Source organism: Aquarana catesbeiana, linkage group LG10, assembly GCF_042186555.1.
Source record: "Aquarana catesbeiana isolate 2022-GZ linkage group LG10, ASM4218655v1, whole genome shotgun sequence".
Classification (NCBI taxonomy): domain Eukaryota; kingdom Metazoa; phylum Chordata; class Amphibia; order Anura; family Ranidae; genus Aquarana; species Aquarana catesbeiana.
The window spans coordinates 186494145-186520749 of NC_133333.1; the positions used below are offsets into that span (position 1 = coordinate 186494145).

The window sequence follows — 26605 nt, forward strand, 5'->3', positions numbered from 1 at the left end:
GTACCCTTTTCAGACCGGCTAGGAATAAAGCAATATATTCCTAGCAAAAGGGCCAGATACGGAGTAAAATTTTACAAGCTCTGTGAGAGAGCCACGGGATATCTGTATGCGTTCCGCATATATGAAGGAAGAGATTCCCAGCTCCAGGCCCCTGAGCGCCCAGCCTACATGGGCACAACTGGAAAGATTGTATGGGACCTGGCATACCCACTTCTGAACAAAGGATATCACATATACCTTGACAACTTCTACACCAGCCTGCCCCATTTCAAACACTTATACATCACAAAAACCCTGGCCTGCGGAACCTCCAGGAAGAATAGGAAGGGCTTCCCACAATCTCTAGCGAACAAAAAGTTGCGAAGGGGGGAAAGAGCAACATTGTGATGCAACGAAGTGCTGGCTTTGAGGTGGAAGGATAAAAAGGACGTGCACATGTTGTCCACCATCCATGACGACACTACAATTGAGGTTCAAAGAAGACAAGGTCCCATTGAAAAGCCAAAATGTGTCCATGATTATAATCTCTACATTGGGGGGGGTGGACGGGGGGTGGACTTCAATGATCAAATGATTCAGCCCTATTTGTCAATAAGGAGGTCCCAATTCTGGTACAAGAAGGTAGCAATTTATCTCATCCATTTGGCCATTTATAATTCCTACGTAGTCTACACCAAATCCACGATAAGCCCCGTCCCTTCCTAAAATTCATAGAAGAAGTTGTTACGTCCCTCATCTATCAACAAAGACCCCCCCCCCCCCCCCACAAGACCTTCGCTCTGATGCTGTTAGCCGACTTCATGAGCGCCACTTCCCCTTCCACATTCCACTATCTGAAGCAGGCCGAAGACGGCAAAAAAAATGTCGCGTGTGCAGCAAAAGAGGATTTCGAAAAGATACCAGCTACCATTGTCCCCAGTGTCCCTCCCAACCTGGCCTTTGCATTGGTGAATGTTTCCAAATTTATCATACATCCCTAATTTATTAGCCCATATTTTTAACCATTTCCATTATCTGTGCTGACCATTTTCCATGCTTCCCCAAATAACCATGCCACTGCCTTCCACGTGAACTGACCCTGGCCTGTTTTTTGACTATGCCTCTGCCTACCGTTTGAACTGCTTCAACGTGAACTGACCCTGGCCTGTTTTGTGACTATGCCTCTGTCTACCGTTTGGACTGCTTCCATGTGAACTGACCCTGACCTGTTTTATCAACTACGCTACTGCCTACCGCTTGGACTGCTTGCACGTAAACTGACCCTGGCCTGTTTTATGGACTATGCTTTTGCCTACTGCTTGGACTGATCTGTTTTCCTGCTACTGTAGTACACAAGGGTCTCACATATGTGAGGGGCTCCATAAATGTTTTTCCGGATGGAGAAAACATTTTTTTTTGTTTTCTCCGGGTTTCAGAATTTCCGGATTAGGGTCTGGAGTCTGGAGGCTTCATAGAGATTTGGGTGGGTTGAAGCCTCTACCCCTGTGCCCCTGTGCACAGGTCTTACCTGATTGTGGCCCTCAGTCTGCTGCTGACTTACTACCATCATGCCTCTGCCTGCCGCATGAACGGACCACACCGCTACCTGGACTATGCAAATAATTAGCTGTAGCAAGAGGTAGTATGTTTATGAAGGGCTGGAGAGTGGTACAATAATGAGTGTCTGCAGGTAGTAATGTACCAGGACTAATATTATGGCTGTGCTGGCTGTCTCTGCCTGGACAATTTCTATGGATTGTTCTGTGCTGACAATATCCTTGTGCTGACTATAGACAATATTCCTGCCTGCTGCCTGGATAATTACTATTGCTGTCGCTAAGCACATCCCTGCCTGCTGCCTGGACCAGTGCTCTCCTCTGTGGATACTACTAAAAGCACAGGTAATGCTTTTTTTTTTTTTTTTTTTTTTTTACCATCTCCGCAATATAATTTATTTTGGATTGTAATTCTTGGTATGTACATGCTATGTGTTAGAAATATGAAGGGCCTTCAAAAATGATAGGTTGTCAGGAAATTATATATGTCATTTATGCTCCTAGAACGCCTGATGGTGCTACTTGGATGTGGGCCTCTGTATGTGGCCAGGCCATACAAAAGTCTCACACATGTGGTATCGCCATACTCAGGAGGAGTAGCAGAATGTATTTTGGGGTGTCGTCTTTGCTATGTACATGCTATGTGTTGGAAATATCTGATAAATGGACAACTTTGTGTAAAAAAAATGCGTTTTCATTTTTTTTCCACATCTTCCAAAAACTGCTAGAAAAAAATGAACCGTTCAAAAGATTCATTATGCCTCATAGATTATACGTTGGGGTGTTTGCTTTCCAAAATTGGGTCATTTTGGGGGCAATTCCATTGTCCTGGTGCTCCAGGGCCTTCAAAAGTGTAATAGGTGGTTGAGAAATGAGATATGTCATTTATGTTCGTAGAACGCCTGTTGGTGCTACTTCAATGTTGGGCCCTTGTATGTGGACAGGCTGTGTAAAAGTCTCACACATGTGGTATCGCCATACTCAGGAAGAGTAGCAGAATGTATTTTGGGGTGTAATTTGTGGTATACATATGCTCTGTGAGAGAAATAACCTGTTAATATGACAACTTTGTAAACAAAAATATTCATTTTGCAAAGAACTGTGGGAAAAAATGACAACTTAAAAAACTCACCATGCTACTTACTTAATACCGCAGAATGTCTACTTTCCAAAAAGGGGTCATTTGGGGAGTATTTGTACTTTCATGACTTGTTAGTGTCTCAAGAAATGAGATAGGCCTTTAGTACATCAGGTGTGATCAGATGTGATCACTTTTCAGTATATGGCACCATAGTTGTAGACTCTATAACTTTCACAAAGACCAAATAATTTACATTCATTTGGGTTATTTTTACCAAAGATATGTGTCAGTATAAATTTTGGCCAAAATCTATGAAGAAAAATTACTAATTTGCAAAATTTTTTTGACAGAAACAAAGAAAAAGGCATTTTTTTCACAAAATTTACGGTCTTTTTTATTTATAGCACAAAAAATAAAAAACCTACTAGTGATTAAATACCACCAAAAGAAAGCTCTATTTGTGTAAAAAAAGGACAAAAATTTTATATGGATACAGTGTTGCATGACTGAGTAATTGTCATTCAAAATGTGAGAGCGCTGAAAGCTGAAAATTGGTCTGGACAGGAAGGGGGTGTAAGTGCCCTGTATTGAGGTGGTTAAAGTGAAAATCAGTAAAAATCATAACATATGGCAATACAGGCCTGTAAAAGGGAAAAAAAAACGTGTGAAACTTCAGTTGGACATTAATAAACAGACTTTCCAATAAACTATTTTAGATTACAGTTCTGCTTTGAGTTCTTCTTCTAAAACTCTAACAGGCTGACACATGTTCACTATACCTATACACTGTTTGTACTCTCTTTTCTTAGTAAAGTGAAATAAAAAGGAAAAAAAAATGTGCTTTAGAGGTGTTTCTCCACATGGTTGAGCAGAGAAATAACATAGAAAGACCCCAGTTCCCCTCCCAGTGCTTTAGTTAAAAATTATTCAATGAAAAATTCCTGGCCTGAAAAGCAAAGAGAACTGTACTGTACCAGGCAAAGATTTTCACCAACAATCCATAACCCAGCCAAGGCAAGAGATAACAGACTCTGACAAACTCTATTGAAAAACAGCCTATTACGGGGAAAGCAGCCTCTACGAGAAAACTTACTACTGAAACAATCCTAATTCCAGTTTGTGGGGAGAAGTCTGATGGACAGAAAGAGCCTTTGGGAAAATTTCTGACACAGATGCTCTGGAATATCACTACATGATAAGGTAATCTTTATGGGAAGTGAAATTTACTAAACTTCACATTGTAACCTTACATATGTGTAGACTGATAAAATCAGGACACTACAGACTGGTGATCAGACAAAATATCAAGCAGACTTGTATCGGAATATGAAGGCCTCATGTGGCAGAAGGAATATAATTCTATACTTATTTTAAAAGCACAATTGTCTCAAGGGACATAGAGGGTCATCAGGTAAACTAAGATGAAGGAAAATAACCAATATTTAGTGTTTTAAGGTGATTTTCCAAGCGGAGCTGTTAATATTGGGCCAGATGGTCTTTAGGAATAATTATTGATGCTTATGACAACCAAGTTGATTCTCACTGTCATAGTTCTCTTGTAGTACAGGATGAAGGTGGTAGTTGCTGCCATGGACAACAAATGCTCATAAAATATTTGCCGTCATGAGGCTCATTATGATACTCATCTGTTAATAAAGGCGTTGGCTGTGATAACCGATCAGTGAGACTTATGATTGAAAATACCTAAATATTTAAAGTAAGAGTCATTCTTGGTACTCAGATCCAGCAGATCCCTTGCAGTCATGTTTCTAGTGAAACACGGAAGAGTGAAAGAATCTATAAAACAACTATTTTATCTTTAACACGGTTTTTATCATGAAATTTAAAGTTAAAATGGATTTATTGCTTTTGGCCTTGCTTTTTTATTATTATTTTTTAAATGTTTTTTTTAATTTTTTTTGTATTAATATTATTATGGCATTATTTTATTATGGCCCTAATATGGCCTTATTTTCACTATTCTATAATAGTATATTTTATCTGTTTGGACAGCTGTTACTTTGTTATGGGCTATATACCGAATGAATTAATAAGACAACCTTTTTTTCATATCACTTGCTCATTCATAGTACAGGTTGTGAATCATTTATTAATAGATGTTCACCTTACAGGCTTATTGTATTTAGGTAATAATTAACATACCTCCTTTGTTTATATTTTTGTCTTAGCCATTCATTTTTATTTTGGGTCATTATAGAAGAAAAATGTAAAGGCATTGCTAACTGCAAAAAGATTGCAAAAGTTTTGAGTGCATTTACAGTATAGTGTGCAAGCGTATGTAGTGTGTCCTGGAATTTATAGTTCAGTAAGGCTCGACAAGGTAACATAGGCCTTGATCTTGGGCAGGAAAAATGTAGAGGTCACACCTTACCTTTTCATTATATTGTTAGTGTCCTTTTATAATTCTTCACTGGGAAACTATTAAGTATCAAGTTTCAATGGATGTAGATAAGGCTGGCTTAAGGGTAAGATGACTGGGGCATTTGCCCCAGGCCCTGCAATGAGAAGGCCCATTTCCTGTCTGGCAGTACCAACATTATCTGAACACAAATGCTTTCTTGCAAGTGTCACCAATACTGGCAGCCTGGGCCAGCCTTCCCATGGACACCAATCCCAAGCCATTCTTCCCAATCACATGAAATATGCGGTATTTTTCCTCCAATTGACCACTGATGTGGGACCACTCTTCCTTCCAGTGAACCCTGACACTGGGGAATATTTCCTCCAACATACAACAGCATTTGAGCATTGATTTTTCTCTCACTGACACTAGTGATTTTTTTCTCACACTGACTACCAATGTTGCTGTGGCAACCCCCCCCCCCCCCACAGACTGAAAACATTGAGGCATTTTTATTTGCACTTATTACTAATGTAAGGGGCAATACTTTACAATGCCTGATCTCTGGGTTGTATGCACTACAATGTATGTACTCCTGACCCCTGCACTATATACCGTATGCTAGTTTGAACTTCACTGAGTTTTGACCATCAGATTTTATGCCCTAGGTTATAGGTTGCATACGCTGACCTCTGCAATCTACACTATGTTGTATGTAATAGAGCCCTTACCACTGTAATCTATACACCAGTGGTCCCCAACCTTTTTGGCACCAGAGACTAGTTTTGTGGAAGACATTTTTCCACGGATCTGAGGTGGGGGTAGGGGGTGTTTGGTTTTGGCATGATTCAAATGCATTGTATTTATTGTGCACTTTATTTCTATTTTTATTACATTGTAATCTATAAAGAAATATTATACAGCTCACTATAATGCATAATCAGTGGGAGCCCTGAACTTTTTTTCCTGGAACTAGATGGTCCCATGTGGGGGTGATGGGAGACAGTTACACGCAAAGTGTGTTGCTTATGTCCAGTCTACTCCATAATCTCGTTTTGGTTGCTGCCACTGCAGAAAATTCTGCTTCACAAAGATAGGATATTGGAAATGGAAGCAGGCTTTTCAGTTCTTTTGTGGCAATCTTAGGATATTCCACATTGGCTCAATCCAGAACATATGGAGATATGAAGTTGTGTCAAACTTTTAAGGCCACCATCATTTGCAATCTCAAGCATTTGATCCTCTTCTAGCACGGACAAAGTCGATTTACCTGGCTTATTCACAAATGATAATCTGTATTTGCAGCCGCTCCCCAGCACTCAGCTCCACCTCAGATCTTTAGGCATTCGGTTCTCATAAGGGGAGTGCAACCTAGATCCCTCTCATGTGCAGTTTACAGTAGGGTTTGTGCTCCTATGAGAATCGAATGCTGCCACTGATCTGACAGGAAGCTGGCTTAGGCAGTAATGTGAGCGATGGAGAGCAGCTGTAAATACAGACGAAGCTTCACTTGCTCACCCGCTGCTTACCTCCTGCTGTGCGACCCGGTACCGATTCGGTATTGGGGACCTCTGCTATACACTATGTTGTATCTTATATACTACTGACCTCCCTGCATTCAATATATTACAGGCTACATAGTCCTGGCTGTTTCACTAACAGTAAGCTATGCTGTTCATTACATCCTCCTAATCAAAGTGTTCGTAGTTAACAGTTACCATTTCATGTCTCTCCCCAGAATTAATTTAGATCATCATTGACTCCTTCCTTTATTGGGCCTCTTGCCATGCCGAATTTTGATACTGTGGGGAGAATTTTCCTTTGCAGTTGGAGGAATTCATTGTTGCAGTTTTCATGGCCTACACTGGCTGCTGGTATTACCTGAGACAATTTGTTTTAGGCCCCTTCATTGTTATCATTCATGTATGGGGTAACAATGTAGGTCATTACTGGCCTGTGGATTCCACCTCCTCTATTAGGCATGGTATTGCTCCGTGTGGTGCCAGTTTTACCTATCTATGGTTTGGTCCAACATTCTTCCCCCTTTTCTGGTTTTGGCCCTCTCACATACTTTGTTCTTGTTTCTAATTCTTGTTTGGAGCTGTTTCGCCGCAAGGTGAATGCCTATGTTTTCAAATTTGTCCACAGGATTGTTGCATTGTTGTCTGCTGCTGGGGTCTTGAGGGAGATAACAGTATTTAGTAAGACCTGATGGGGTTAATTTAAATAATTGGCCTAAATATGTTCACCTCGGCCTACAATTTGGTGTCGAGCAGGTGCTTGCTGCGGTGGGGAGCTCATCAGTGTACCACTGACTTGCGTGTGGTGGTTTTGACCTTGCCAGCAACTGATGTTTTTTATGGGCTATGACCTCAAGTTAAATTCTGGGGTCAGTCTAATGCCTGTCTGGCACTGATGGTAAGGACAGGCCTCTTAGACTATGTGAGTTTATATTTATGGGTGCTCATGGTATACTGTGACTAGCATTGTTGGAAAGTTGTACTTTTGAAAAGTTCAATAAAGCTGTGGCCTTGCCCTATTTCCAACTTAAAGCGGAGTTCCACACAAAAATGGAACTTCTGCTTTTCGGAACCCTCCCCCCCTCCGGTGTCACATTTGGCACCTTTCAGGGGGGAGGGGGGTGCAGATACCTGTCTAAGACAGGCATTTGCACCCACTTCCAGCATAGACTCCCATGGGAGTCTACGCCACTTCCCGTCCCCACCGCGCTGTCTCCTGGGAACACACAGCTCCCAGGAGAGACCGGGGACCATTTGGGACGCGCAGCTCAACTCGCGCATGCGCAGTAGGGAACCGGGAAGTGAAGCCGCAACGCTTCACTTCCTGATTCCCCCACCTATGATGGCGGCGGCAGCTGCCGAGAACAAGCGGGTTCTCGGCGTCCCCTGCCGACATCGCTGGACCCTGGAACAGGTAAGTGGCCATGTATTAAAAGTCAGCAGCTGCAGTATTTGTAGCTGCTGGCTTTTAATATTTTTTTTTTTTGGCGTTGTGGGTGGACCCCCGCTTTAATCAGCTTCTGTGTCTTTTTAGGGGGGGGGGGGGCAAGGTATTGGTTTATTTTATTAGTTGGTCATAAATGAGCCTATGCTTCTCAGCAGTCATGTGAGCGATGGGGAGCAGCTGTAAATACAGATGAAGCTTCATTTGTTCGCCCGCTGCTTACCTCCGGCTGTGCGACCCAGTACCGATCCGGGGCACGGTTATTGGGAACCACTGACCTCTGCTATACATTATGTTGTTTCTTATATACTACTGATGTCCCTGCATTCAAATATTACAGGCTACATAGTCCTGGCTGTTTCACTAACAGTAAGCTATGCTGTTCATTACATCCTCCTAATCAAAGTGTTCGTATTTAACAGTTACCGGATCCTAAGTAAACCCTAACTATTTTAATGAAGTTCTTTAAAATTTGGGAAAACAAGTATAAGCTCTATATTTTGTATTCAGAAATGCAGAGGTAATGAAAGTTTAATGTTTTTAAAAGTGGTCCTTTGTCGTGAGGTTTATGTATGTGATAACTTACTGTTGTCTGAGGAAGAGGCCCCAAGTGGCCTTTAAACATCGCTTCTTTCAGTTGGTGACATTAAAATGTCCTTTCTGTTTATCTATAGATGGTGTGCTGGTGGATTGGATTTATTTATGTAAGAATCTCACATACAATACAGTAATTAAGGCATATTTTGTGCATTGTAGGGATGCGCTAATGTATGCAGCAAATAGGCTGATTTTCGATTTACCCATGTGCCTTTAAACCACTGTTTATCTCAGAGTGGTACCATTCCTATTTAGCTTTACTGTTATGTACTTACTGACCTGCAAAGGAGCATTGGTAAACTAATTTGAATTTAGAAATGGAAACGGCTGACATTTTGGCACACCCACAGTTTGTTGCACATTACTCACCTTTGGCCCTTTATTTTCTCCATCACCCCTATTTCTTGCCATTATCTTTGTTCAGTCAACAACTCTGGAACAGGAGGAACATATCAGTTAGTAGGGATGGGCTCAGGCGTGTTTGGGACCTAGTCCCAACCCTCCTGAGCAATCCCGCCAGGAAGCCATCACTGCAAACCGCCAAACATGAGCAGCGTATGTATGTGCAGCTGCAGGCCGGGAAATGTCTCACTGCCTATAATTGGCGGTGTGCAGTGATGGCATCCTGGCAGGAATGCTCTGGTGGGTTGGGACTATGATCCAAACACGCCTGAGCCAATCCCTATCAGTTAGCTGTGTTTTAAGAAAGAATAAGGACCCTTTCACATGGGAAGACAGATCGGGTCTGCCTGTCAGTTTTTCAGGCGGACCCTATCGGACCCTCCATTATCCTCTATGGAGGGGCGGATGTAAATGAACATATGTCCATTTAAACCCGCCGCCATCCAATCCAAGTGGTTCTAAAGGTAGAAGGTTTTTTTATCTTAATGCATTCTATGCATTAAGATAAAAAACCTTTGGTGTGCAGCAGCTCCCCTCAGCCCCCCTAATACTTAGCTGAGCCTATCTCGATCCAGCGATGTTGCAGTAGTGTCTTGGCTGGCCGGGACTCTCCCTCCTCATTGGCTCAGACGGCAGCGTGGAGCCATTGGCTTGCGCTGCTGTCAATCAAAGTAAGTTAGCCAATAAGGGGAGAGAGGGGCTCCGTGTCTGAATAGACACAGGGATCTGCGGCTCGGGTGCCCTCATAGCAAGCTGCTTGCTGTAGGGGCACTCAACAGGAGGGAGGGGCCAGGAGAGCCTAAGAGGGATCCAAGAAGAGGAGGATCTGGGCTGCTCTGTGCAAAACCAACTGCACAGAGCAGGTAAGTATAACATGTTTGTTATTTTTAACAAAAAAACCCCTGAGACTTTAGTATCACCAAATGTGAATGTATAATATAATGCGACTGATGTGAATGTATAATATATACTGTATGTAAAGCACTGCATAAATTGACAGCACGATATACAGTAAGTACCTGTAATAAATCTGCTGACTTTATTTTAGAAGTGCATCCAACAGAACCGAATGGCTGAATTCGGTCCTGAAATGGACCAAAGGACGCACAGGGCTCCTGTGCAAATTCTCACCGGAACCGCAGTGGAGATATGTGAACCGGCTCCATAGAGAGCCGGTTCCAAAGTCTCCTGCTATTGCGAATTGGAAGCCGGTTCGCAATAGGGTGAACCCAGCCTTATACTGACTTAACAAGTATGTAGCCAGGGAATTGTCAGGATCCCAGACAAACATGCATGTTTTAAAACAGTGATTCATTAATCTGTTGCTGCCTGCTTAAAATATATATGTGCAACAGCAAAAGGGCTTTAATGCCCACATTACGCACATATGCTGCTCACTGTGCACTCCCAGCACAGAGACTGAGCTGTCAAAGACAGCCCTTGATCCCAACTAATGACCAGTAGCTGGTGGGACCAGCTCTCAATCATATGACCACTGTGACAGCCAGTCACACTGGTCATATGATCGTTGATCCAGGCCCTATTAAAGGGAGTTGGTCGAGAAGGGGTTATGGTGAATTTAGCTTTCATGACAATGCAGTAAAGGGTAATGGTTGGTTACTTTGAATTTTTATTATCTTTCTTTTTTAAATTAAGTATTCTTTAAATAAAATCTGTACGTTAAACCGCATGAACCTCTTTGCCTCTGTCTTCTTTCTGCTTGAATCTATTGTTTACAAGGAACACATCAAAAACGTAGAGAGTTGGATAAGGTATATCCACCCTTTTTTATGTCTTTTGAGAAGGGATTAGGCTGGGCTCACACTTGTGCATCTGCAATATCATGTGTTTTTCACGCATTTCCATTCGCTCCAGTTGAAGCCTATGGGGTCAAAAACACACTATGTTGCACCAAAAGAAGTGCTTGCATCTTTTTAAAGTTGCAAGGACCTACATTACATAGCTGTGAGCGCACCCCATAGATGATAAATGGGATTTCTCTTGTTTTGCTATAACATATACTCTTTAAACACTTCCCATTCCTTAGGGCTGTTTATAAAGGGCCTCGGGTTGAAGTGGTTATACAGTCATGATCCTGGTATTGTTATTTTCAGCCAGCGATTTTCTTTTAAGTAAAAGTGATCCAAACGGCTATACAGCCACTAGATCACTTTTAATGGTGGCGGAAGGGGGTCCTTTTACTGGGCTCTGCTATCCCACCTGGGAGCCTGCTAAGGATGCGACCAGCAGCATTAGCTTCCCCGGACACATGGAGAGGAACTGATGTTGTTCCTCACACTGTGTGAGGTCAGAAACCAGAAGCGACCAATTTCACCAATTCTGGTTTTGATCTGATGTAAATAAGCCGGCTTGTGAAAGCATCAGATGCTTTGGAGCTATGGGGCATAATAGACCCCAGATCTCTCCACAGAGGGGACCTGTCACAGCCTATGCCATCACAAGGGATGTTCTTAAAAATATTTTTTAAAGCGATCCATTTCTCCCCCCGGTGCTCGCACTCACATAGGTCCTACACGCATATGTGTAAATGATGATTACATCACACATGTAAGGAATCGCTAAGAACATCAGAGCAAGAGAAATAATTCTACCGTCAAACCTTCTGTGTAACTCTAAACTGATATCCTGTAAAGGCTTTTAAAGCGTCGCCTTTGGAGATTTTTAGGTGTCGTACTTTGACGCTGATCCATTGATGCGCGCAATTTTACAGCATGACATGTTAGGTATCTTTTTACTCAGCTTAACATAATTTTTTATGTTTTACCAAAAATTGGGTATTATGTTGTGTTTGTGTTTACTAAAACGTATTAAAATGTATTTTTTCCTGAAAATTTGCATTCAATAAAATGCTGTGCAAATATCGTGCAACATAAAAAATTGCAACAACAACCATTTTATTCTCCGGAGTCTCTGCTTTACAAAAATATGTAATGTTTGGGGGTTCTAAGTAATTTTTTTATAGCACAAAAAAATGCTGATAGAAATGTCAGAATTGGCCCACACTGGAACTGGTTAAATAAAGATACAATTCATTAAAATTAACATCAATCTATCATCACAGGTTCTCTTTATGTGGGGAGCAGAATTCTAAGCAGGAAGATCCTGTGTCCTGGCAGTCAATGAGCTCATACCTTATCAGGTGATAATAAAGTAGGGTGGGAGGTATACACACCTTAATTGCTGCTTCATGCGACACACACCTGGGGAGGTAGCGCTACACTCTAATAAGGAAGTGCTGATGTTTATTTAGTGAAAATCAATAGGATTATTCTTTAACTGGACAAGCTTTGCACTGCCAGTCTATGACTTCACTGGCCTAGATAATGTTTGTTGGCTCTAGTGAAGAGTTCCCAGGTCTTGACTGCTGGTGTTCTATTAAGAATGGAGACTTCATGCAAAACAAATCAGTGGCATTAGGTGTCTAAATGAGACGACATTGTGGATTTTCTGTTACGGTATTCGAGTTATGAATGTATACCTCCCAACTGTCTAATATCTTCCAACTGTCTAAGATGAGAAAGAGGGACACCACCTTTTATCACAAAGTGTTAAGGCAAAGGACATGCTCCCACCACATCCACAAAGAATACATTTGTGGTTAATTCCCTCTCAAGGTTTGTTTAACAACTTTGTTTCCTGTCGCATCATGGCAGCATACACGTTGGGTTGTGACTCCGCCTCCACAACCTGATAGGACCACATAGCTATAAATTAGAGAGTAGACACCCGTCCCAGTATTCTCTTATTTTTTCTCACCTGTCAGGACGCATGGATCAGCACCCCCTAACCGCTTCGCCCCAGCCAGGTTCTAGCCTCTCCTGGGTGGAAGTCCTTCTTGTACAGCCTCTAAACGAGCTAAATGGAAGGAGCCCCACTCTGGTGGTCTCAGGGGCACTCTCTCATCTTACTCAGCTGTCTGGCCACGATATAAGCCTTAAACAGGCTTCAGGTGCAGCAGCCCACAAAAGCCTTAAACAGGCTTGCTGGAGGATTGGCCAGGGAAGCTTCGGTGTGGCCTCATGAAATAAGCCTTAAACAGGCTTAGTTGTGTGCAGCGGTCTCCATCCCCCCTCTTCCCCCCCTCCTACCAGTATTTCTGCCCATCTGCTGGGCTCTGTGGTTCTCCTGTCTGCTCTCTGTGAGCGCCGAGCGTTCTCGGCATCCTCGCGCATGCGCGGTGCGTCGCTGTGGGCGCCTCTGTGCCCTTTTCCAGCTTCCAAGATGGCGCCGGGCGTCTCGCGGCGCTACTGCACATGCGCGAGCGTCCGACGCTGATGGCAGCGGATTTAAAAGCCCAGCACTAGCTGTATTGCTGCTGCTGGTTGTCTGTGTGTAACAGATCTTTTTTCACTGCGAAAAAAAAAAACAAAAAAAAAAAAAACGCTCTACAAAGGTAGGTGGCCTCCCTCTGCTCAGCTTTTAAGTCAGGATCTCTGCTCCTGTTTTTGCTTGCTTATTTTCTCCCTGCAGGTTTCCAGTCCGCTTTCTCACCATGGAGACCGCTGCCCCAGTAGATCACCGCCAGCCTGTTAGGTAAGGGGGGGAAGACAAGGGTAAGTAGTGAAGATTGAAAAAGAGAGCACTACTAACGCTGCCTAAATTGGTCAGCCCTACCAGGTCTTCAAGAATGTCTGCGTCAAGACAAAGAGAGTCCTCACGCAGGAGAAGTGGCTCCAGACATAGACGGAGCCGTTCCTACCATAGAAGAAGCCGCTCGAGGGGAAGCCGCAGAAGAAGCCGCTCCAGGTCGCACTCTAGGCATGGTCGATCCTGCCATAGAAGGTCGTCCTCACGCAGACATCGTTCCCCTGCACGCCACTCCCGTCCTTCCGGGAACGCATGCTGGATTTGCGGCGTAGCGGCTCTTCCGGATAAACTGGCCTGTCAAAAATGCCTGGAAGAGGCCACAAGAGAGAGAGCCTCGGAAGTCGGAGATTCAGCTGGGGCCGTAGCCCCCCAGGCCTCGATATCAGATGTGGATTTCTCCACAACTACCTCCCCAGCCCGGGCTAGCACATCTAAGGAGCAAGACTCCCTGTCTGATAATGAGGGTCTGGAGGTGTCGGCCGGATTCGATTTCTGCCTGATAGAGCCATTTGTTAAATCGGTTAAGGAGGCAATAGGATGGGAGGAACCCCAGGAAGCTCAACCGAAGCAAAGGAAGTATTTTCCTCAGCTTAAGAAGGATCCAGAAGCTTTTCCGTTCATTGACGAACTAGAAGACTTAATCAAAGAAGAATGGCAGAGGCCAGAGAAAAAGTCTAGTCTGAATAACAGACTCCTGAAGCTATACCCACTCAAGGAGCCTAAAGTGAACCCTCTGGTGTCCCCTCCGGTAGTGGACGCATCCTTGATGCGCCTAGCCAGGCATGTTACCCTCCCGTTAGAAGACGCGGTAACGTTTAGAGATGTCCTCGACAGAAAGATCGACACAGATCTTAAGTGGGCTTACCTGTCAGCTGGAGGCGCCTGCAGGCCTGCAATAGCACTCGCTGCAGTAGGGGAGGTGGTAACTTCGGACGCCAGTCTGGAGGGATGGGGGGCACATTATCTACATTATGCTGCTCAGGGCCGCTGGCACTTCAAAACCAAGGATGTAGTATCAAACGTTCTAGAGATGAAGGCAGCCTTCCAAGCCCTATTAGCATTCAGTTCACTCCTGAGATGGAAACAGGTCCTCATTCAAATGGACAACCGAGTGGCTGTAGCCTACATCAACAGGCAGGGGGGTACCAAGAGCATCTCCATGATGCGGGAGGTTGGTCCAGTAATGCGTTGGGCTCAACTGAACCTGTGGGGTCTGAAGGCGGCCTACATTCCGGGTGTTCAAAACCTCCTGGCGGATTCTCTCAGCAGAACATTCGTTTCCAACAACGAGTGGTGTCTAAGCCCACAAGCATTTGCCCTTATATGCCAGACATGGGGTCATCCAGACATAGACCTTGCAGCAACGCCGGAGAACAAGAAATGTCAGAGATTTCTGTCAAGGAATCCTTTCCCCTCAGCGGAAGGAACAGATTGTCTCCAGCACCCCTGGAACTTTCGCCTAGGCTACATTTTCCCACCAACTCCACTGATGCCAAGTTCCTTCTGAGGCTCAAACATTCAGCGGCTTTAGTACTGGCTGTGATTCCCTTCTGGCCATGGAGGCCTTGGTTCACCACCCTCCTGCAGCTGAGCACAACGGATCCACTTCCGCTCCCGGTGACAACGGATCTGTTAACCCAAGGCCAGCTCCTCCATCCGAACCCAGAGAAATTACACCTAACGGCCTGGAGGCTGAAAGGTCTAGGTTTCTAGTTCAGGGCTGCTCTCAAAAGGTAGTCCATACTCTGCTACAAGCTAGGAAACTCTCCACAAACAACACCTGCGGGAGAATCTGGGGGAAGTTCTCTTCCTTTGCCCAGGAACAAGGTTGGGACCCTTCTTCCCCATCAGCAGTACAAGTGCTTGAATTCCTCCAGGCAGGTCTAGACAAAGGCCTTAGGTCCAACACCCTAAAGGTTCAGGTTTCTGCCATCTCCGCTTTGACAGGGGTTAAGTGGGCACTTAACCCTCTGGTGGTCCAATTTCAGAAAGCCTGCCTAAAGCTGAGGCCTCCTAGAAAGCCTTCGCTTCCAACATGGGACTTGTCGACTGTCCTAGAGATCCTATCCGGAGAGCCATTCTTCCCACTTGAAAACGTCTTCCTCTGGGACCTGACTCTGAAAGTGTCATTTCTAATTGCCATCACATCGGCAAAGAGGGTCTCAGAAATGCAAGCTCTACTGATCAAGGAACCGTATCTGATGATTTATCCAGACAGGCTAACCCTGAAGCCTTCAGACAGATTTATCCCAAAGGTCTCCTCCTCGTTCCACTTTAACCAGGAGATTGACCTCCCGGCCTTGGTCACGGATCAGGGCGTTCCCCATCCTTTGGATGTCAAGGGCAACATTCTGCAATACCTCTCTGTAACCAAGCCATTCAGGAAATGTGAAAACCTTCTAGTCATTCCACATGGGTTTAGGAAGGGCCAGGCAGCCTCTGCCCGTACCATCGCCTCTTGGCTCGTGAAAACTATCAAGAAGGCCTACTCCTTAAGCACCTTGCAAATTCCGGAAGATTTAAGGGCACATTCCACCAGGGCAATGGCTACTTCATGGGCAGCTTACTGCAGAGTCTCAGCGGAAACCATTTGTAGAGCGGCCACTTGGTCTTCTAGAAACACCTTCGTTTCCCATTATAAAATAGACGCTGCATGTTTAGCAGCAGTTGAATTCGGGAGGGCCGTTATACAGGCCAATTCTTCTGTTTCTTGTCAATAAATTTATTTTGCATTCCCACTGAAAATTGTATACTCACCTTTCCGTAATTTTCCTTTCCTGTCGCATCTTCATGGCAGCATACAATCACCCACCCTTCTGAGGTGACATGTGTATATATATATATATATATATACAGAGAATACTGGGACGGGTGTCTACTCTCTAATTTATAGCTATGTGGTCCTATCAGGTTGTGGAGGCGGAGTCACAACCCAACGTGTATGCTGCCATGAAGATGCGACAGGAAAGGAAAATTACGGAAAGGTGAGTATACAATTTTCCGTTTTCCTTTATACTGGCTTTTCAAAATACAAATGCAATAACTTAGAGTAGACATTCTGAACTAGGGTTCCATGGAGCCATAGGGTTCCTCCAGAGGTTCTTGAGCTGTGGCCGGTTGACTTCCCAGTTGACGACACTTGCATAGTTCCAGGGCCAATACCATATGGCAAAGTCAGCAACATGACACCAACAATCTTTTCTAGCCAATATGGCTTTCTGACCACATTTGTAACCCCCCCATCACTCGGTCAAACCTCCCACTCCTCGTCGCTCGGTCAATTGTCCTTCCATTCATCAGCCCTGCACTTACCTCATCCAGGTCGCGGCAGCTTCGGCGGCTTCCTCCTGCGTCTTCGCCTCAGCGCCTCCCCCCTGCTCTTGGTCAATATGGTCGCTTCTCCTCTCGGCCAGTTGGAGAAGCAGAAAGACAATAGCGAATATTAATTTGCTATCATCACACAAGTGGGTGGGCACTGCGTGTGCGTAAAAAAAAACCAAGAAATCTATAGAAATCCATGTGTCCAGCACCCTGCATGTAGATTGGGGGCCGGGCGCATGGATGAGGGGGGCAGGGGGCATTTATTATAGCAAAAAGTAAAACAAATATTGTATTTTTTTTCAAAATTGTCAGTCTTTTTTGGTTTATACCACAAAAAATAAGAACCGCAGAGGTGATCAAATACCACCAAAAGAAAGCTATATTTGTTGGGGAAAAAAGGACACTAATTTTGTTTGAGTACAGCGTTGCAAGACTGTGTAATTGTCAGTAAAAGCAAAGCAGTGCCCTATCGCAAAAAATGGCCTGGTCATTAAAGTGCTTGTATACCCTTTTTTTTATATTTTTACATACAGGTAAGCCTATAATAAGGCTTACCTGTAGGTAAAATGAATATCTCCTAAACCTGTACTCTTTAGGAGATATTCACTTTGCATGCAGCCGCTGACGTCAGCGGCGCATGCGCTGTGAAGTTCCAGCTGAAGGTCCGGCAGACACTGCCGGACCTTGTCGGAAAGAAGTCTCCTGCACGCATGCGCTCACAGCGCCGGAGCCGCGAGACCGGAAGACACGCTGAGGGGAAATAGATCCCTCGGCCGGGACCGGGATCAGCTGCCGACGCCTCATTCTAAGGTAAGTATTTCATAATGAGCTAGTACGCGGTGCATACTAGCTCATTATGCCTTTTGCCTTACAGGTTTTTTTTTTTTTTCCGTGCGGGTATACAACCGCTTTAAGGGGGAAAATCTTCCAGTCTTTAAGTGGTTAAGATACGGTGGCTTGGAAAAGTATTCATACCCCTTAAAATTTTCCACATTTTGTCATGTTACAACTAAAAACGTAAATGTATTTTACTGGCATTTTATGTGATAGACCAACACAAAGTGGCACAGAATTGTGAAGTGAAATGAAAATGATGAATGGTTTTCAAACTTTTTAACAAATAAATATCTGAAACTTCTATAAGTGTCCCCGCGCTGTGGTGTGCTCAAATGAATTTCAATTAAATTAAGTTTTGACTGCTGCAAGAAAAAGGTGTGTACTCTTTTAAGGATTAGTGTGGGAGGGTCCTGTGCTCTCTGTGCTCAATAAAATATATAGAATAATTAAAAACTTGTCTACAATATAATCAACAATATCTGCTATAAAAAATGACAAAGCATAACAATAAGAAAAACAGAAATGGAAGGCGCCCACACCTAGTGCATTACCAAAGATAATTTAATAATAAAAATGTTTTATATAAAAGTGGGTACTCACAAAATGCAACTGACAAAAGGCCATAAAAACAATGCATGAACATACACAGAACACGGGGTACATCTAACGCGTGTCGGGGGCGCACCCCCTTCCTCAGAGCTAGGCCTTCTTCAATATCACGATGATTCCTTTGAAGTGCTATCCGTGCAGAAAAAGTTCTTTAAAAAGTGCAATCCGTGCAGAAATATATGGAAAAGGTGATAAAAGTGCTGTGCTCCCCTTCCTCCTGCGCCCTCACTCACCAGCTATCCATGTGAAGATCGCCTGTACTGGTGAAATATATCTTTCATAGATGAGTCTTTATCCTCTTCCACATGTTCCCAATAGTTAGTACTCATAAGATAAGAAATAGAGCATACATGGCTGATATCGTTTAAAAAGGTTTTATTATCAAATAATATCCACTCACATGGTAGTCTTTCATGACAAGCATACAAAACATCTTGGAATCCACGGTTTATGTTCCAAAATCCAAGAAATGGCACCACCAGAAGTCTCCGTACCTCGTTGTGGAACAAGTTTCCACTAGTTTTTATGGGGAAATCCACTTTGATATACAAGTGATTTGGAATACAAGCATGCTTTTGGAACGAATTATGCTTGCAATCCAAGGTTTTACTGTATTTTATTGAGCACAGACAGAGCAGGATCTTCCTATGCTAAATATCTGAAAAGTATGGCTTGCATTTGTATTCAGCCCCCCTGAGTCAATACTTTGTAGAACCACATTTCACTGCAATTGCAGCTGCAAGTCTTTTTGCTTATGTCTCTACCAGCTTTGCACATCTAAAGAGTGGAATTTCTGCCCTTTCTTCTTTTGCAAAATAGCTCAAGCTCTGTCAGATTGGACAGAGAGTGTCTGTAAACAGCAATTTTCAAGTCTCGCCACAGATTTTCAATTATATTTAGGTCTGGACTTTGACTGGGCCATTCTAACACATGAATATGCTTTGATCAAAACCATTCCAATGTAGCTGTAGCTGTATGTTTAGGGTCGGTGGTTGTCCTGCTGGAAGGTGAACCTCCGCCCCGGTCTCTTTTGCAGACTCCAGCTGGTTTTCTTTCAGGATTGCCCTGTATTTGGCTCCATCCATCTTCTTATCAACTCTGTCCAGCTTCCCTGTCCCTGCTGAATAAATGCATCCCCACAACATGAAGCTGCCATGATGCTGCCACCACCATGTTTCAAGGTGGGGATGGTGTGTTTAGGGTCATGTGCAGTCTTAGTTTTTCGCCACACATAGCGTTTTGCTTTTAGGCCAAAAAATTCAATTTTGGTCTCATCTGACCAGAGCACCTTCTTCCACATGTTTGCAGTTTCCCCACATGGCTTTTTTGCAAACTGCAAACGGGACTTCTTATGGCCTTCTTTCAACAATGGCTTTCTTCTTGCCACTCTTCCATAAAGGTAAGATTTGTGGAGTGCACGACTAATAGTTTTCCTATAGACAGATTCTCCCACCTGAGCTGTGGATCTCCGCAGCTCCTCCAGAGAGTTACCATAGGCCTCTTTGCTGCTTCTGATTAATGCTCTCCTTACCCGGCCTGTCAGTTTAGGTGGACGGCCATGTCTTGGTAGGATTGCAGTTTTACCATACTCTTCATTTTCGGATAATGTATTGTACAGAGCTCTGTGAAATGTTCAATGCTTGGGATATTTCTTTATAACCTAACCCTGCTTTAAACTTCTCCACAACTTTATCCCTGACCTGTCTGGTATGTTTCTTGGCCTTTACGATGCTGTTTGTTCTCTAAGAAACCTATGAGGGCTTCACAGAACAGCTGTATTTATATTGAGATATAGTCTATATATATATATATATATATATATATATATATATATATATATATATATATCTATAAAGACTACAGGAAGTTGTATCGGTGAGATTAAAAATTACACACAGTTAGACTCTATTTACTAATTAGGTGACCTCTGAAGGCAATTGGTTCCACTAGATTTTAGTTAGGGGTATCAAAGTAAAGGGGGCTGAATATATGCATGGCACACTTTTCACATATTTATTTATAAAATAATTTGAAAACCATTTATCATTTCCCTTCCACTTGACAATTATGTGTCACTTTGTGTTGGTCTATCACATAAAATCCCAATAAAATACATTTACTTTGTAACATAAAATATGGAAAATTTCAAGAGGTATGAATACTTTTTCAAGGCACTGTACATCATAGCAAAAATGCCAGTAAGTGAGCATAATCGGAGGCAAATATGATCCCAGCAGTGGCACAGATACTACAGGTTGTGGTTGTAATCAGGCCCTTGTCCCTTGCAGCACAACAGGGCACTACAAATGGTTTGCATCCGGGGTACACATCTGTCCCTAACCACAGGTTATTGCTCCATGTTCAATTACATGTGAATATATGTGGTCAGCTGCAGATAGTGTCAACCTGTCATTGATTTGTACAGAATTCCTGTCTGCAGCTGATGGGAAATATCTGGCCATAGCAGCTGCCGAAATAAACTGATCTGGGTGGTGTACAGCCCAAGTCAGCCATATGCCTAAGCCCTTAGAAAGTTTGTACAACTATGAACAGAATATATAGTTATGGACTTTGTGTGGACATATAGAAGAGAAATTGAGTACCATAAAATCAACTTTATTATGTAGCATAAAAAAATCTATTACACGATACTAAAAATTACTCTCCACATAGGGGTTCACAATATGCAAAGATTCCGATTACAGTTCACATGTGGACTCAACGCATTTCTGGAATTCTTCTTCAGGGAAACATGTGACAGAATCAGTACATAGGAACCCACTCCTAATCTTTAATAGATAAATATCAGCCAGTAGGATAGACTGGAATTCATAGCATGTGTATGTTGCCCAATGCCCATATAGGTGCAAATGAGTAACCCAAGGTGAAGCCACTACTTCTCAGGTGGAGAATTTAGGTACATTCAGTAAACAGCCTTGTATACATAATCTTAAAATCAAAGGACCAACTTCGTAATGGGGAACCATCCAGACCCAACGTGAGTAAGTCACCATAAAGACAGCATGGTAGTCAAAAAAGTCAAGACAAATATATTCCAAAGAGGGGGCTCTTGATAAGTATCTTAGAAACAAACTCAGTGCACATGAATCCAGCCTGAATGTGGACATATAGCACACACAGTCTGGGCTTCTCTCCCCCTTAGAAAGCTCAAAAGTCCCAGCCTTGCAGCTTTACTTTAAAAGAGTGAAGCGCTCAGTATCATGAAAAACACAATTATATTGTGATCACAATTCAATACATGTCTAGCTGGCATAAAGCATGTGATGCTGTTCCCAGGGATGTAAATGGAGTTGGGTGGTAACTTCTATCCGGACTTTAGAAGCACCCCTCTCTTCGTGGTGTATGTCAGCACCCTCTAGCTATTGTCCATCCCCATTGTTAGGGACATGTTTCAGGGACTTTTCCCTCTAACAGTCTCTTGGTTTTATTTGGCTTTTAAAAGAATCGCTCTACATCATGCAAGTGTGCTTCATATTTCCCTTTGTCGTCTCCCTAAGAATATCACTTCTTTACAGAAAGGTAGGCTTCCTGGAAGAAGAGCTGTTTTTCCTTTCTGAAGATTGCAACACGAGACATCACCATGGGGAGGCGAGAAGAATGCACAGGAACTGTGTGGTTTTACTCCAATAATATTTGGATCATGATGACAACTTCACCTGACATGACCCTTCGTAGAGGAATATGGCAAAGAGATGCATGCTTGGCGGCTCCTTAGAAATGTATTAGCTAATGCTTGCATTGTGCTTATATTTTGTAATGCTGTGTGCTGTATAACCTTGTAATAACTAGGTGACTTTAATGCCCTGTACACACAGTCGAACATTGATCGGACATCCCGACAACAAAATCCATGTTGGCTCAAACTTGTCTTGCATACACACGGTCACACAAAGTTATCGGAAAATCTGATCGTTCTGAACGCGGTGACGTAAAACATGTACGTCGGGACTACAAGCGGGGCAGTAGCCAATAGCTTTCATCTCTTAATGTATTCTGAGCATGCGTGGCACTTTGTGTGTCGGATTTGTGTACACACGATTTTGTTGTCGGAAAATTTTATAGCCTGCTCTCAAACTTTGTGTGTCGGAAATTCCGAACGTCAAGAACGCGGTGACGTACAACACGTCGACGAGCCGAGAAAAATGAAGTTCAATAGCCAGTACGGCTCTTCTGCTGGATTCCAAGCATGCATGGAACTTTGTGCGTCAGAATTGTGTACACACGATCGGAATTTCCAACGGATTTTGTTGTCAGAAAATTTGAGAACCAGCTCTCAAATTTTGTGCGATGGAAATTCCGATGGAAAATGTCCGATGAAGCCCACACACGGTCGGAATTTCCGACAACAAGGTCCTATCACACATTTTCCGTCGGAAAATCCTATCGTGTGTACAGGGCATTTTAGTGAAACAGCCAGGACTATGTAGCCTGTAATATATTGAATGCAGGGAGGTCAGTAGTATACAGTATAAGATACAACATAGTGTATAGCAGAGGTCCCCAGTACTGAATCTGTACCGGGTCACACAGCAGGAGGTAAGCAGAGCGCGAACAAGTGAAGCTTCGTCTGTATTTACAGCTGCTCCCCATCGCTCACATTACTGCCTAAGCCAGCTTCCTGTCAGATCAGTGGCAGCATTCGATTCTCATAGGAGCACAAACCCGACCGTGTGTACGGGGCATAATGCTGGCCGCACAATAACAAGACTCTATAGTATAATAAAATGCTTTTAGAAAAGCCCATACCTGCAATGAAGAGGCTGAATACTTATCTCTCTTCTGCTCCGTGCTTCTCAGCGCTGCTCCGTTGCAGAGAAGTGGCCCCCTGTAGTATGCTGTGAAACTGTCACATCTACAGTAATTCTCCTTCTCTCATAGAGATTTTGGGATCTCAACGGAGAATTAAAAGAACAGGAGAGTTATACCTGGTACACACTAATGCCCCGTACACACGGTCGGACTTTGTTCGGACATTCCGACAACAAAATCCTAGGATTTTTTCCGACGGATGTTGGCTCAAACTTGTCTTGCATACACACGGTCACACAAAGTTGTCGGAAAATCCGATCGTTCTAAACGCTGTGACGTAAAACACATACGTCGGGACTATAAACGGGGCAGTGGCCAATAGCTTTCATCTCTTAATGTATTCTGAGCAAGTGTGGCATATTGTCCGTCGGATTTGTGTACACACGATCGGAATTTCCGACAACGGATTTTGTTGTCGGAAAATTTTATATCCTGCTCTCAAACTTTGTGTGTTGGAAAATCCGATGGAAAATGTGTGATGGAGCCTACACACGGTCGGAATTTCCGACAACAAGGTCCTATCACACATTTTCCGTCAGAAAATCCGACCGTGTGTACGGGGCATAATCGTTTTTTTTTCCTTCAAACCAGCGGGTTAAACAAAAAAAAAACTGACACCTTCAGTCGGAACCGCTGTACTAACGATCTGATGTTAGTACAACAATCTCCCCTTGCTGATCTATTATGTTTTGGCCCCCGCCAGAACCCTCTGGTCAGCGCTCTCTGCCATTGGCTGAGAGCGCTGATCGGAAGCCGGTTGGCTGCTGGTTTTCCAGCATGCTCATCCGACAGAAGCCGGCTTCTGTTAGACCGGTTGACATACACACGGGCCGAATGTGTTCAATAAAAACACTCACTTGTCACCTCCTCTGGATTGGGGATCAATCAGTGCCAAGACACTGAGAGCTATTGGCTCCTGCTGCCATCAGTCGAATTGCTGGAAAGGGAGGAGGAGGAGGAGGAGGAGGAAGATTTCTGTAATAGGGGTCCGACGTATCTGGTAAGCAGCCTCCTTTACTTTTGCTTGGCATATGTAATGAAGACAATATCCCCCTTTTGATTGAAGGACTTGTTCCCAGTGAAGTCTCACACCGCTTTATTTATACTTTTATTTATTTATTTTTATTCACTTCCAATTCAGCCTATCGGCAAGGTTTAATGTGGGGCTTTTTCATTGACTTTTGTGTTTGCATTCTTTCAGGTAGCACACCTAATTGGACTCTTATATTGATCACACATTATTTCTTTGTTATAAGTGTGGACTATATTTGTACTTTTTTCTTTTTTTTACAGTGGTGTGCTTATTATCTACTTATCACGTTGGTTTGTGTTACAACGAATTGGGATACTATATGGTTAATGGCTGGGTCACATGGTTGGATAATTTAGGGAGTATATGTGCCTCAGTAGCTACAATCTGAGCTGTTATCCTCAACTTTACTTAGACACACTTAAAGACATACTCACCTTTTTATTTTTACTTACTTTTTGCATATTTTAGTTATGATTTGATACACTTGTTACATGCTCACTTCTGCTTATCACATTCACCAGTGGGGGTACGCACACTTATACTTTGGTTTACAAGAAAGTTTTAGTATAGTACCTACATTATCTATAACTTTATTGTTATTCATTTAGTGTCTCACAGAGTAGCGCCAATCAACCCATTTTTTATATCTATATGAGAACTCTTATTTTCACCTGGATGGGAAGGAAATTCGTAAAATAAAGGGGATTCCCTTCTTTTTTAATTCATTGTTTTTAGTAAGATACTGCCAGATTTCTGGGGGGATTTCTATGGTATTATAGGGATCAAACTCTTTTAATCGTGGGTGCTTGGTAATTTTACTCAAAACTATGTCCCTATATTGTATAGGTAAATCTTTATAAAGAAAATCACCCTGCTGGATCAAAATTAGCTATTTTTTTATAATGTTGTAATACATTTTTAACAAAGTAATAACAAAATAATAAAAGTATAGTAAATTAATGATAAAACAATGTCAGTTATGTTCTGAAAACGTTGTGGTAAAAGTGTCAAAAAACAAAACATAATGCCTAAAATAATATTAACTTTGTACACAATCAGAGTTTATAAAGACAAGCAAAGTCCAACAAGGCAGAACAAACAAACAAAGAATATTCTGGTGTGGCGAGCACAATAAACCTGGTCACTTAAAGCCAGACTGAACCATTATATTTTATTAGTGAGTTACAATCAGACAGAAAAAAATAAAGAATGTTTTTTTTTTAATTCTTTTTTATTATTTTAGCTATATATTAAACTGCCTAAGGTGGCAGAAGGCTGCAGATCAGGACCCCGGATCTCATACAGAGAGCAGCGGTGAGGATCTCCAGCAGTCCAACCACCTCATGGAAGTGCAGGCTGCACAATCCACCCCATCAATGTTCCCCAAAGACAACCATTATTTTATAAAGAATGAATACATGTACATTGGTTTGACAAAATATTGGCCTGCGCCACTTTATTTTGGTTTGAAACAATTATAACAACCATATTTTAAACTTGAATATTTAACATCAGGAAACAACAGTAATTTCTTAGTAATAAGAACTCAAGCAACTCACATTTTATACAATAACGAAGTCCCCGAATCCGAGGCTCACATGCCACAAATAAGTGCTCGCAATGGGAGGAGTAGAGGGTAGCTCTCTTGCCGAACTGTCCAACAGCAATGATAATGGAGACACAGCCCCTTTATATAATGAGCCCCAGACCTTCCAGAATCTTCCACCACACCTGATTGGACACCTTTACCTGTGCAGAAAGATGTGGGGAAAACGTAAAGGGCCAGAACAAGAAACTTACCAATCTGCCTAACTAATTAATTTTGGCAAATTTGGTGGGTGGAAGGGAAAGACAGCCGCACGTCCATGCAAATGTGTCCAAGTATTGGTCCCACTTTAGGCTAGGTTCACACTTATGTGAATTGGATGCGGGGAATTCGCATAACAGGAGATTGTGACTGGCTCTCTGTGGAGCAGGCTCACACATCTCAGCAACAACTCCGGTGCGAATTGCACAGGGGTCCTGTGCGTCTTTTGGTTCATTTCAGGTCCGAATTCAGCCCAAAATTCGGGCTGGAATTGTACCTGAAACAGTGAATGGAAATGCACCGGACTCCTGCGTATTCTAGTGTGAACCCAGCCTAAGGCCCCTTTCACACTTGTGCAACTTGTCCTGCGACTTGGGACTGGAAGGTCGCATGACGAGTCATACCCCATGATTTTCAATGAGTACCATTCATATCTGTGCAACTTCAAGTCGCAATGACTTCAAAGTAATCCCTGCGCTACTTTGGTCCAACTTTGAGGCGACTTATGGTCCCTAGACCTCAAAATTACACAGGCATTGCTTCAAGTTGCGGGAAAATCACGCGACCTTCAGGTCGCACAAGTGTGAAAGGGGCCTTAAGCATTTCTCCAATCAACAAC

The 26605-nt window shown here is 43.1% G+C and overlaps 1 long non-coding RNA gene across 1 annotated transcript in view; it reads left to right on the plus strand.

The window, feature by feature from the left end:
- Positions 1-2645: 2645 nt before the first annotated feature.
- Positions 2646-26605, plus strand: part of LOC141111078 (uncharacterized) — a 284023-nt gene continuing 260063 nt past the window's right edge. The window contains exon 1 of the long non-coding RNA XR_012236376.1: positions 2646-3816. This is a non-coding gene — a long non-coding RNA (uncharacterized lncRNA). The remainder of the gene's footprint in view (positions 3817-26605) is intronic.